This window comes from Sorex fumeus, unplaced genomic scaffold (genome assembly GCF_029834395.1).
Source record: "Sorex fumeus unplaced genomic scaffold, SorFum_2.1 ptg000184l, whole genome shotgun sequence".
In the NCBI taxonomy this organism is placed as follows: Eukaryota; Metazoa; Chordata; class Mammalia; order Eulipotyphla; family Soricidae; genus Sorex; species Sorex fumeus.
This window is the reverse complement of record NW_026606241.1, coordinates 1,489,376-1,502,778: the sequence shown is the minus strand read 5'-3', so window position 1 is coordinate 1,502,778 and position 13,403 is coordinate 1,489,376. Positions and strand designations below refer to the sequence as shown.

The following is a 13,403-nucleotide window of genomic DNA, read 5'->3' as shown; positions in this document are numbered from 1 at the left end:
AACAACAGAGGATTCTAATTATTGACTTATTCACTGAGTCTTCCTGTCAAAAAACTGAGCCCTTCAGTTGTGCTTTCACACATATGCACCAAACAAATGCAATTACTGATATATGAATTGTCTTACTATAGAGTAACTTCATGTTACTGTAAGTTGGACACACAAAATTGATGGATGCAGAGTCAGTAAATTCTGTGACTTCCCCCCCTTTAAATTAATGAAGGAATACAACTGGAAATAATTCCTTCTATAGAAAATGGATACATCCATTTCAAGAGAAAATGAAATAGATACATATGTGGATTTGGTTAAAGTCCAGTGTGGAACCTATGATGCAGGGGTGAAGACAACGCTGCATCGTCACGCAGCTGAGACAGACCACGTGGCCATTGCAAAGCTCTTACCAAAAGTGATGGCTTTCAGGAACAATGAAGTTTTTTGTTCTTTCTGTTTTGTAGTTTCTATTTATTGGGTGTTGAGTGGGTGGAGGGGCACACCATGCAGAATCTAGGATCAGTTCTGTGGGTCTATGCTGTCGATAAGGCGTGCTGGTTAAGGACCATCCATCCCTGTGCAAAGGAAGTATATTTCTCACTGCACGATCTACAGGGCGCACAAATTAGCTTTCTATACAACTACCACTGTCAAGCAAATCAAAACTCACAGTATTTTTATACATGGTTGATTTCAGCACCTAGTGAAGCTAAGGGTCCTCTACTCCAAGCATCAGGCTTTGGAATTCCTCCCTGCCACTCCCAGCCTTCCACCTTAACAATCACACAGTTGGTCCACTCCTGCTGGCATAATAATATTTATTCTGAATTAGCGAATCTTACCAACTCACTCGTACTTGCTGACCCCATTCCCAAATCAAAGTGCTGTAATGTCAAATCCTGAAGTCGCGGTTTCATTTCTGAAACTGAACAAAACATGCAATTCAAGCACATGTCAAAAAATGTAGCAAAATGATGCCATGTAGTTAAGAGTACATATCTGTGGTTCTCAAAGTCCAAAGAGTCCCACACTAAAGAACAGATTCGGAGAGTGGAAAACTGTGAGTATCTTGGCAATTCTACACTAGGTTTTGTTTTTGTTTTTGAGCAGACCTAATAATGTTCGGGGAACCAGGTTATTGAACAAATTATTGAACAGGTCACCTTCAGGAATTGCAAGGCACTCCCTGATGTACTATCATTCACATCCATACTATTATGGTCTTATTTATTTGAAAACCATGGAAGCAAATTATAGGATCATTCTGTAACTGACAGTCCAGGGGAATGAAGAGCAGCGTTAGTGCGTCACAGACCCAAGGATCCAGGAGACCAAGGCCCCGGTCTCAGCAACGTGTTTCATACATGCTCAGGGCAACCATACACTGCACAGGGCCTGAGCCAGGAAGGGCCCTCAGACACTCACCCACACACACGCCTCTCCTCCCTGACCTCAGAGCTCCTCCTTCCAGCCAGGAGATCACCGCAGGCTTCATCCCAGAGTGCCCTGCCCCGACAGAGACAGAGACATGGATAAGTGACAGGAAAACGTGAAATGTAAATACCCATGTTTTCCTGATATAAATGTGCAAATATCTGAAAGGCATAAACAGAATGTCCATTTCCAAAATGCCACATATTTCTAGTTATTCGAGAGGTAAGACCCAGGAAAATACCACAAATACTCTAGACATGGCCTTGTGTATGGCCGACAAGGGGCTGATCAGCTCAGTATGTTGTTGGTTTTTGTCTTGTTTGGGGTCTCACCTGGCAATGACCAGAGGTGACTCCTGACTCTGTATTCAGAAATTACTGCTGCTGGTGCTCGGGGATGATATGGGATGCCGGGGATTTAACCCACGTGTGCCGCTTGCAAGAATATCACTTTCCTCCTTGTACTGTCTTTCTAGGCCCAGCAGCACATGGAGTTTCCTGAGCCCCTCATGAACTCATCACAGATTTCAGTAAAACTAAGTGCATAATAAATATGGAAATGGCTAAGCGTGGCAAAAGACCCTTATGTTTTAAGCTAAAAAATGTATCCAGAAAGTGAGCACTGCAGGAGTTTCTCACGGCCAATCCAGTTGCAATACCTGATATCATGTAGGGTCCCTCATGCCAGCCAGGAGTGATTCCTGAGTGCAGAGTTCAGGAGCAAACCCTAAGTCCTGCAGAAGTCTCACAAGAACCATTAGAAGTAAATCCAAGCACTGAAATAGGGCAGCGACTAATGTGTTGAGAGACGAGATAGCAAATCCCCTATGGTGAGGCACCAACATTTTAAGTTGCCAAGTCCACAGTACACCATGGCCCCTGAGCACTCTTAGGAGTCATCCGTTAGCAGAGAGCCAGGAGAATTGTGGACTGTGCCCCCCAAACAAAGACAACAGCAAAACCAATTAAACACACAAAATTTCGTGTAGTACACAAAGTAAATTGATTCACCAATGGATGGAACTATTTAAAGGGACCTGGGCGATATCTGGGCAGATAGGGATCCTCCCATGGACACAGTTGAAATGGGTTGATCTGAATCACCCCGTAGAGTACTGCTACCCCACAAGAATGATTTCTGAGGACAGAGCTGAGAGTAAACCCTGAGTATACACAGGTGAACACTAAAAATAAACCAGGGAGGGAACAGCTACTGCACGGTGTCCAACATCCCAAACTGTCACAGAGCTACTGTTGGACACACAGCTGCCGCCCAACCCCAGGGAGCACATGTGGGTCTTTTCAGACACGGCTGGCTCCACACTGCTCTCACCGACAGCCTGCAGATGCTGGTAGATCTCCAGCATCACGTCCCTGTAGAGCTTCTGCTGAGAGGTCGCCAGGTATGACCATTCCTCCGGGGTGAAGTTCACAGCCACGTCATGGAAGGTCACTGTGTCCTGAGTCAACACACAGGAAGGGTGGGAGACAGAGTCTATCTTAGCCTCATTCACACTACTCTGAGGCCAGGACCCAGGGTCCGATATTGTTGCTTGGCCTCTCCCCTCCAAATGAACCAGCCTCCATGCACACCTATGACTGACGGGCCCCAGAAATCACATAAGGCAGCTAGTTCTGCTAAAGTGGGAGGACGTTATACAGAAGGTTCTTGGATGTATCTGCCTTTCCTGGTAACCCCAGGACCAACTTGTGCACCACTGGTCCAGTGAGCAATGTAGAGAGGATCACCTGAACACAGACTTGTGCGATCCAAAAGACTATCCCTGGGTGTAGCAAAAACCACTGCACGCTCACCGCTGCACTCCCACAGCACATGACCACTAGGATTGAGAACTCAAGAGTCCATATAGACAACTACCCATAGCAGTGCATGGCATGTGTGCCTGTAGGAACTCACTGCTCAGGACCGGCCCAAATCCCGCTCAAAGAAGGTAGAAGTTTCTGGACCCCAACATCCTACTGGCCTCAGAGATCCTTGGCTCTTTCTCATTGGGATTGGCGCATGCCCAGAAATCCACACACAAGATTATGTGAACATAAGACTATATGACCGAGCAGGCAGTCTCTGCAAAGTAGGAAGGACAAAACAAGAGAAAAGCAAGGCTGGGGGCCCAAGTCACTGTAGTTGCCAGGGTGCAAACAGGGCCAGCACACCCCAGGGTGCTCTGAGGCCAGTCAGTTGTGAATCCAGAGCACAGAGTCAAGAGGACAGCTGATGACAAAAACAATGCAAAAGAAACCAAAGCATCAGGTTAGCATAACAGGACAGATGTTCCGGGGAGAGCACGTAGGACTGGCGGTCCCCAACATCCCATATGGTCCCACAAGTACTGCCAGGGGCAATGCCAGAGTGCAGCACAAGGAATGATTGCGAGAATTCTTGCTCTGCCACCCCAAATAAAACAGAAAACCCAAGATGAAACCTTTGGACCTCCAGCATCCCATTGGTCACCTAGATCTGTCAGGAATGAACATTCAGCACTGAGCTTTGAGTATTCCTCATGCACCACTGGGTCGGCCCCAAAGCCAAATAAAACAAAACAAACATACACAAAAGCAGCTTCAAACAGCAGAATGGGGCGATCTGATCGGAGGTCTCATCTTGGAATCCGTCCAAAAGAAACCCAAATAGATGGCCCTGGAAGCCTGGGCACTCCTGGTACTACCTCATGTCATTCTATCCATCTACTACTACCTGGGGACGGCTTATCAGAAGCCGCGTCACCATCTTCTCCTGTCACTGTCGTTCTGAGGATCAGCAGGAGGCTCCGTGCAAAGAATTGGAGAAGTAAGAATAGTGAGCACAAGAGAGCAGCACCTCCTCCCACTCCTGAGCTCAGACTAGCCACACCCTTGGGCACAGCCTCACAATTCCACCTCTGGGAGACAATGGCAGAAGCTCCTGTCTCCGCTGGGGATGCAAATTTTGTTGGAATCTGTGCTGCACTTCAGGAGAGGAGCCTGGGCCCAGGCTACAGAGGAGGAAAAGACAGACTTCTGTGATCCCTGGATTCCTCTCTGACTCCGACAGGGAAGTCCCTGTAGGCCCTTCCAGGGGCCGACTCTCAGCCCAGGAGCTCCCAAATACTAGCGCCCCCCTGCAGGCTGGCAGCAGTGCTGCCCCGTGGGAACCGTAGCCTGGAATGTGGCTCCACCATGTGACTTAGAGTGAACAAACCTTCCACACTCACTTGCAGGGTAGACAAGGACATACACCTGGGCACTCTGTCCTGGGGACCTCAGTATTTACCACAATGGCAGGTGTTGTCTGCTCAGGGAGAGATGAAGAGTCAGAGGTGCTTTGCAGCTTGATGTGAGGGACCTGAAATTCATGAACCAGAAAAAGATACATCGGTATTTTGGTTAGGAGGCAATAATGTAAACTGGGTGCTTGATTAGATGAACCGATCAATCCTCTGTATCCCATATGGCCCCCAGCAGCACCAGAGATAATACCTGAGCTTAGAGACTTGAGTAACTCATGAGCATCTCCGCGTATGTGCTCTCTCTCCCCCTAAAATATAAAGAACCAAAAATAGCCCCCCAAATACATTTTCATTGGCAAACCTCAGCCACCTGTAGGCCCCCTTCCCCCCCACATACCCCGCATGATCGTGGCTATCACGGCAGACAATGAAGATGACCAGCAACAGGTCTCCTGCCATTAGGTGGAGGGGCTGAAGCTCTGCCCCTCAAAACTGGAGATTCTACAGAAGCGAGCTTAAGACCGATGGTTCAAACATGGGACTGCTGGGACAGTTGGAACAGCCAAGCCCTCGGATGATTCCCACATTCACCACTGTTGCCCCATCCTGGAGCTGAAGACGATCGTGGCGAAAGAGGCACGCCAGAATCACGAACTCACAACTGTCACTCCTGTCACAACCCCCACTGCACCCCCAAAGCTCTGCATCCACCTACAACCTCCATCACACCTCAAAATCCACTTGAATGTTGGCGAATAAGTGAAAAAACAGCACAAAAGTGCCCCCCAATTTGGCTCGGCCCCTCGGCTCAGAGTGTAGAAATGGGAAGGCGCAGGATGCTCACAGGAGGTTGCTCGAGTCCTGCAACTAAATCCTTCTTCAGAGTCCCCCTTCCAGGATGGGACGCAAATATACTTTTCCTTTGCCAAGTGAGCAACAGCCCCAGTGTCTGTGTCAGGGATGGAAAATGAACTATGACATTTATGACATCACTTATGACATCACTTCCGTTTCCATAAGGTGCCTTAAAGAGCCAGAGTCTATGCACTGAGAACCTTTTTGCCACCCAGGTGAATCTGTGGTGCAAGTGGGATGGACTCGAATAAAGGAGTGGAGAGGCAAATGCTGGACTGGTCAGTCACACACTGGGGGCCTGGGGGTAAAGAGAAGTCCCCTGATCCTGCATTGTCACCTAACATCAAACCAATGATATCTAAACACAGAGTGTTACCCTGACTCCTGTCAAATGATCCCTGAGCTCAGAGACAAGAGTAAACACTGAGCACTGTAGGCTGCGGTGAAAAAAAAATAACAAGGAAAAAGGCAAATTCCACTGAAGGGGGGAAAAATGATGTACAAAGACAAATTTGAGAGTGAAATATTAAAAGACTCAAATTTCTGGTCCTTAAAACTTCCCTATCCCTGGGGCTGGAGAGACAGCACAGCGGGTAGTGTATTTGCCTTGCACGCGACAAACCCAGGTTCAATTCCCAGCATCCCGTATGGTCCCCTGAGCACTCCTCGATGCAAAGCCAAGAGTAATCCCTGTGCATTGCCAGGTGTGACCCAAAAAAGAAAAAAAATCCCCTATTTTTGATCTATCCCTGCTACAGAAACTCACAGTTTCTCCTGAATCCCTATTGTTCTTTCACCATTGTTTGTGCATATATATGTGTATATATAACTGTGACTTTGTGTGATTTTTGTTTTGGGGCCACAACCGGCAGATTCAGTGCTTACTCTTAGCTCTACATGCAGGAATCACACTGGTACAGACATTATGGGATGCAGGGGATAGAATTTGGGTTGATTGCTTGGATGGTTAAGTTCGTACTCACTGTACTATGGCTCAAGTCCTAAGTAAATATACTCCTACCACACCCAGTGAGATTTCTGAGCAAATGTCCTGACTCCTGGAAAACCAAAACTTTCTTGCTTAAAAAAACAAAACCTTCTACCCTGTTTGGATTCTAGTTCTAAACAATTTAGGTTTAATGTTGGTTCATCATTTCTCCTCTGCTACAAGGTGCTGAGGCTAACTGAGTAATACCCATCCCAATCACTCCCATTTCCTTAGTATTCATCTTTAAATTCCCTGTGCTCTGCTTCCCCTATACATTATTCACCCATTTCCCATAACCACAACCTGTGAACTGTAAAGTCAGATTCTTCAAAGATCTCTGGATTTTGTATTTGTAAATAAAATGTTGACTTTCTATTTCCTTTCTATCCTCTACAGTTTACTTTAGAAAAAATACCCTTTTTTGCTCCTGAACAAGGACCAGTGCAGTCCCAGGTTGGGAAGATTGTGCTGGGAGGATTGGGATGGCCATGCCCCCAGCCTTCAGCTTTGTATACACAAAGGAAGGCAATATTATGCTTTTGTAACTTCAGAGTTAATTGACTGCAGATATTATATACTCCTGGGCATTGCCATGTTTATGAGACTTAAGCCTCAGCTGCCCTTTATTCTTCGCACCCCAAAAGCAAGAGACTGAATGGACCCAGGATAGCTGTGAGCTACCCTGGCATTGAAAAGGAACAGGTAAGCACCATAACAAATTCCATTATGATCCAAACATAAGCAACTGGATAAGGATCCTGCTGTGCTTAGGAAGGACTAACCTGTCCTGGGGAGTGTAGTCTGGGAGCTATAGGAGACACCCTATAAACGTAATAGATCTCTTACTTCATTCAAAATGAACAGAAAGAGTAAGTGTAAATTTAAGATGACTGTTTCAATGAATATTAACTAAGCAAAGAAAAAATATGTTCTTAGAGAAAATCCTGCCCTTGAGCTGATCTCTCCTTCGAGTTAGATTTTTGGCCTAAAAGTTTCCCCTGAGGGAAGGGCTTTACATCCTTTGATTGTACAACCATATCTCTGTGTATTTGCTACCCATAACTCTGTGGGATGGGCTGGAGAATAAAGGCTGTGGAAGACAGGTGAGGAGAGGGAATGAGGAGCAGTGGGAGACTGGTATAGGTACACAGGAGAACGGAATAAAGAGCAACTCATCACTGTGAGTGCACAATGTAAAATGTGGGGGTGCGGTGAGGTGTTGGTGGCCCAGCGCTGCCTCCACAACTCTGGAACCCTTCCCAACAGAGACAGAGTGAAAGGAAGGCAGAAAATCACATCCTGATGGTAAACGTGACCTGTTTATTGCAGAACAGCTACCATACTTTGAGAACATCTGAGGGGGCATGAGGTAAGGACATAGGAATGACTGATCATTTACGCAGATAAATATTTGGCAGAGGAAATTCTCATGGGGAGATTCACCCAAGGAGACACTCTGTCTCTTATCTTTTCCTCTAGTTGTATAAGTTGTCAACACTTGTAGTTGTTTGGATAAACACAGTAAGAGACAAAGATGCCAAAACTTAATTCTCTGGGCTTTGACAGCAAATAAGGCTTTTTTTTTCTTTTTTGGGTCACACCCGGTGATACAAGGGGATACTCCTGGCTCTGCGCTCAGGAGTTACTCCTGGCGTTGCTCAGGGGACCATAAGGGATGTTGGGAATCGAACCCAGGTCGGCTGCCTGCAAGGCAAACACACTACCTGCTGTGCTATCTCTCCAGCCCCCAGAGCATATAAAGCTTTTAACACTTACTTCTATGGGCTCTGAGAGCAAACAAGGCTTTTACTGTAAATCTCAGACTAAGTCTTCTGGCCAGTTCAGCTTGTCCTTCCCCATGGTGGTCCTGTCTCTAACGCTGTAACAGTTTGCATCAAGACCATGCATACGTGCATTCTAGAATGTTCCATTTCGAAGCCGGGGTAGTTTTCCCACTTGCCTTGGGTCTATCCAAGTCCCACGGAAGAACCTTCCTTTTGGGGTGTTAGGAGCTACAGCAACTGAAGCCCGAGTCAAGTAACTATGACCAAGCAATTATGCCCAGGAGTAGATATACTTGAGTCCATCAACTCCCAAATATTAGGAGTATAAGCATTAATGGTCTTTCTGTGTTTAACCAAAGAACAGTGTTGTAGAGTAAAAACGTAAAAAAGCCATAGAGGAAACAGGAAAGCAGGTACAAATACACAGCCACTTCAACTACAAAGCAGTACAAATACAAAGTTGAGAATTACCAGAAAGTTATGGTTTATAAGTAATCAAGACTGACCTGGGGAACTGAGACAACGTAAGCGAACTGTTACATACAAAGGAAATGTTAAAGATAAACTTTAACTAAATTAGAGATGATAGCAAGGACATGATAAGCTTCTCTGGGAGGAGGAAAAGGGGCAATTCATAGATGAAGACTAAAACACTTTGGGTTAATATCCAGCAGATCACCAAGAGCCTGGGCCCCGTTTCCTTCTTCGATCCTCTGTCACCCTTCACCGACCAGGGTGGGGAGACCAATCATAGCCACCAAAGGCACACAGCGCATGCCCATACATTATTGGAACACAACTCTCAGTACTCAGTGTAACAGCCGAGGTTTGCCTGATCAGGGAGAGAGGAAGAGTCGGGGTGCAATTTTCAAATTGATTTTAGGATACAGAAATCCTACGTTAGGAAAAAACAACAATGTGGAGTCAGAGATAGTAAGCTGGGAGCGGCGCTTCCCATACTTACCCAGATGGATATTCGGCATCTCACATGACCCCTAAAGAACTTTAAAAAAAAAAGTATTCCAGAGTGCTGCTCCTGAAGCCCCGAGCTTCCACAGAAGCGCCCAAAATACAACCAAAATAGCCCCAAAGTAAATTTTCATTTGCAAATCGCAACCACCCCTAGAACCAAGCCCACAGGATGGTCTGGACATCAAGGCTACTAATGAATAGTGACTGAGGGCTACAGTGTCATTTGCTATTTGGGAGCTGCCCCTCCCGCCACTCAAAAATGAACAGGCCTTTTATAGTTTTGGAGGAATCAATGGCGATATGGACGAGAAACTTATGACTCTGCGCTGAGGCACCCGTCCTGGTGGAGCTCGGAGATCGAACTTGGGTGGGCCTGATGCAAAGCAAATACCCTAACCTCTGTTCTATCTCTCCAATTCTCTAAGAGAATTTGAAGGTTCTAAAGCACTGAGGTCGGGGCCAAAGCGTCCAGGACAGCGCACAGCACAGTCCCGTGCTGGGAGGGTCAGGACGGCTCAGCCTCCACACTCTGTAGCCACCACGCTCAGCCCCGCGCCCACCCACCACTGCCCCACGGCGGAGCTGAAGGCGACTGTGGCTGCTGGGGATCCCCAGAAGCATGGACTCACACCCGTGACCCCTGCGCCCCAGTACAGCCCCCACTGCACTCACCAAAGCTCCGCGTCCCCCACAAAACCCTGGCGTGCCTCAGGAACCACCTGGATATTGGTTGAAAAAGGAGAGTAAAAGTGTCCTTAGAGCTGGCTTGGCCTGGCCCCTCACAGTGCGGAGACTTGGATGCGCAGGGCGGGGCACTCACGGGAGGCCGCTAGTGTCCTGCCACGAAACCGGCCTTCACAGACCCCTTCCACACGGGACAGCCACTTCACTCCTCACCTGCACAACAAATGGAGGCTGATCAAGCTTCTTGCACGCAAACACCTAAATGCCCTGCTGTGATGTCACTTTCGCTTCTGCAAGCATCCTTAAACGGTCAAGCACCAGCTCCGCAGAGAACTAGAAAAATGCAGGTAAATGTGTAAGGCTGGTTGGCTGGAGCGATAGCACAGTGGATAGGGGGTTTGCCTTCTACGCAGCTTACCCAGGTTCAACATCTGGATTCTATATGGTCTCCCAAGCAGGGCCAGGAGTGCAGAAGAGCCAGGAGAAAGCCCTGAGCACCACTGGGTGTGACCCAAAAAGAAAAAAAAAGTGTACTGCAAGTGGAATGGGCTCACATAAAGGACTGGGAAGTGGTGGCTAGAGTGCTCAGTCACAAAGTGGGGTTCTGGAGAAGGAAGTCCTCTGATCCTGTATTGCACAGTGACTCTGAAGCCTGCCCTCAGGATGCAGAGAGGAACTGCTCTAGAAACAACCCAGAGAACCAGAGAGACACTGGAACTGGAGGAAAGGCTTCTACCCCTTAACAACACCAGAGCAGTGGACTCATGCCTACAAGAAAAACCTTAGGAGTCAGTTTCAGAAACAATATTTCAAACCAACAGTGGCCTGAGGGGATAGTATAGTGCGTTGGGCACTTGCCATGACCTCGTTCAACCTGAGTTCAGTCCCTGACATCCCCAGTAGTGGCATGGGAACCACCAGAAGTAACCCTTAAGAACTGTCAGGTTTTCACCAACACACATTCTAGAGGAAAAGGGAGCTCAGATAGAGAACGGAGCACCAAATAAAGGAAGTTGGGAGGATCCTCCCAGGATGGGAGAAGCATGCTGAAAGTAGACTATAGACCAAACATGATTGCCACTCAATGCCTCTTTTGCAAACCACAACACCAAAAGGAGAGAGAGTACTAAAGGGAATGCCCTGCCACAGAGGCAGGGTGGGATAGGGGGAATGGGGGTGGGAGGGATACTGGGACCCGTGGTGGTGGAACATGGGAAGTTGTGGAGGGATAGGTATTTGATCATTGTATAATTGAAATCCAAGCAGAAAAATTTGTAAGTCTACAACTGTACCTCATGGTGTTTCACTAATAAATATTTTTAAAAAATACATAATTAAGTACATAAAACACTGCGTACAGAACAACCCCCAGCATGGAGCCATGCATGGGGCTAACAGGCAGCAAAGCACACTGTTCACTTTGCGTACTGGCTTCGCCTTTTGCACAGATCTACATGGTATTTAACATTTTGCTGTATAATAGATTGTTAGGATTTTACTGCTTCCAAAATGTTAAGTCTCAAAACATTTAACCTCAGTGTTTGTGTAAATCAAATGGAAAACTGCATACAATGAGTGCAGATATGCTACAGCAAGTGAAGTGCTTCCTTGCATGTGGCTGACCTGGAAAAAAAATATGGACAGCACAGCGGGATGTGGCTCCCAGAACATAACACAGAAGGGGATGAAGAATGGAGGTTTGGCTGTCTATCCAACGTCAAGAGTTCACCTCAGCATCCTGGTTGATCTCTGCTATGATCCTCTGCAAACCAGGGCCTCTGAGCCATGTCAGAGTCACAGCAAAGAATGAAACCATGGTGAGTCTTGACAGTACCCAGCAAAATGCAATGTCTGTACCTATTTACTTCTTATTTAATTCCTTCCACCTTTATCACTAAGAACCAACACTAAGCACTTTATCTTTATCACTAAGAACCATTATTTACCAGTTAACATACTGGGAAGTCCACATGCCAGGATGTTGTCATAACCATGGTGCAGGGGATAATCAGCAAGTACCATTCAGTTGTGGTACTATTATCACAGGAAGCTTTCACACGTAACAGGATTATTTCCTTCCTTATAGTCCTTTTGTATCAACCCGCCACCCACTTGTTGAAACTAAATTGTTTTACCTCAGGGCCCTGTTCTGACTCCGGCCACTGTTATTATGGAAGTGACTGATCCAGCATAACTTTTATACTTACTAAAGCTTGAGGGCCTTCCTATATTCCTTACCAACAGGATTTTCTCCAGGATTCTCTTTAAAGTTGCAGGTGCGAATAATGCACTTTCCATGTTCTTACATAAATATATATATATTCTTACATATATATATATATATAAATATGTATATTTATATATAGCTTCTCTCCATTGTGAATTCTCCTATGCATAAGGCCCAAGGATCCAGGATAGTCCTTCCCACACTCCTGACAGATAAAAGGTTTCAATGCAAAATGACTTTTCACATGAGCAGTAAGGGCTGAAGACAAACTGAACACCTTTCCACATTTCTTACACTTATGAGGTTTCTCTGCATTGTGAATTTTCCTGTTCAGAAAGCTATGCCAATTGCATCAAAATTTCCTGGAGTCATTTCATATATAAGGCCTCAATCCAGGATAAATTTTTCTCACACAGAAAAGCTTGAGGATTGAGTAAAAATCTTCCCACACCCCTACATATGTTTTCTTCGAGTATGAATTTTCCTAAGTTTATAAAGGAGTTAGGGGAAAGTGAAGGATTTGCCAACGCATTTACATACATAAGGTTTGTCTGCAGTATGAAAATTTCAGTGTCACAAAGTAACTGTGAAATAAGCAAAGGCCTTGCCATATATATGTGTGTGTATATATATATGTATATATATGCCTTACATATATATGTATATATATGCCTTACATATATATATATATATATATATATATATATGGATTCAATGCAATGTGCATTTTCTTATGGACAACAAAGTTTGAATAGTAAGTGAAGACCCTCCCACAGTAGTGACACAAATAGTTTTTTATTGCCCTGTATGAACTTTCCTATGCTCAGAAAGACCTGAGAAGAAATGAAAGGCCTTTACATCTACCTCTCATATATAAGGGTTTTCTACGAAACAGAAATTATAAAAACTAAGATTTCAGGAATAAGCAAATGCCTTCCGACTTTGCTCACAAGTATAAATTATCTCTCCAGTGTGAGTTTTTCTGTTTACTAAGGCTTGTGGAAAAAGCAAACACTTTCCACTCCGTATATGTATATGGTTTCTTTCCAGTGTGACTTTTTCTGTGCATACTAAGATGTATGAGTCAGAGAAATGCCACAGCACATTCCTTACATGCATACGGACTCTCCAGTATGAAATCTCCTGTGTATAAGGTATGAGGATCCATCAAAGGCCTTCCCACAGTCCTTACATTTAAACGGTTTCTCTCCTGTGTGGATGTTCACATAGTCCCACCCG

The 13,403-nt window shown here is 45.7% G+C and overlaps 1 long non-coding RNA gene across 1 annotated transcript in view; it reads right to left on the bottom strand.

Annotated features, from left to right (window-relative positions):
- Nucleotides 1–2,813, bottom strand: part of LOC130017272 (uncharacterized) — a 546,772-nt gene extending 543,959 nt beyond the window's left edge. Inside the window, exon 1 of the long non-coding RNA XR_008791371.1 lies at nucleotides 2,761–2,813. This is a non-coding gene — a long non-coding RNA (uncharacterized LOC130017272). The remainder of the gene's footprint in view (nucleotides 1–2,760) is intronic.
- Between the last annotated feature and the right edge of the window lie 10,590 nt (nucleotides 2,814–13,403).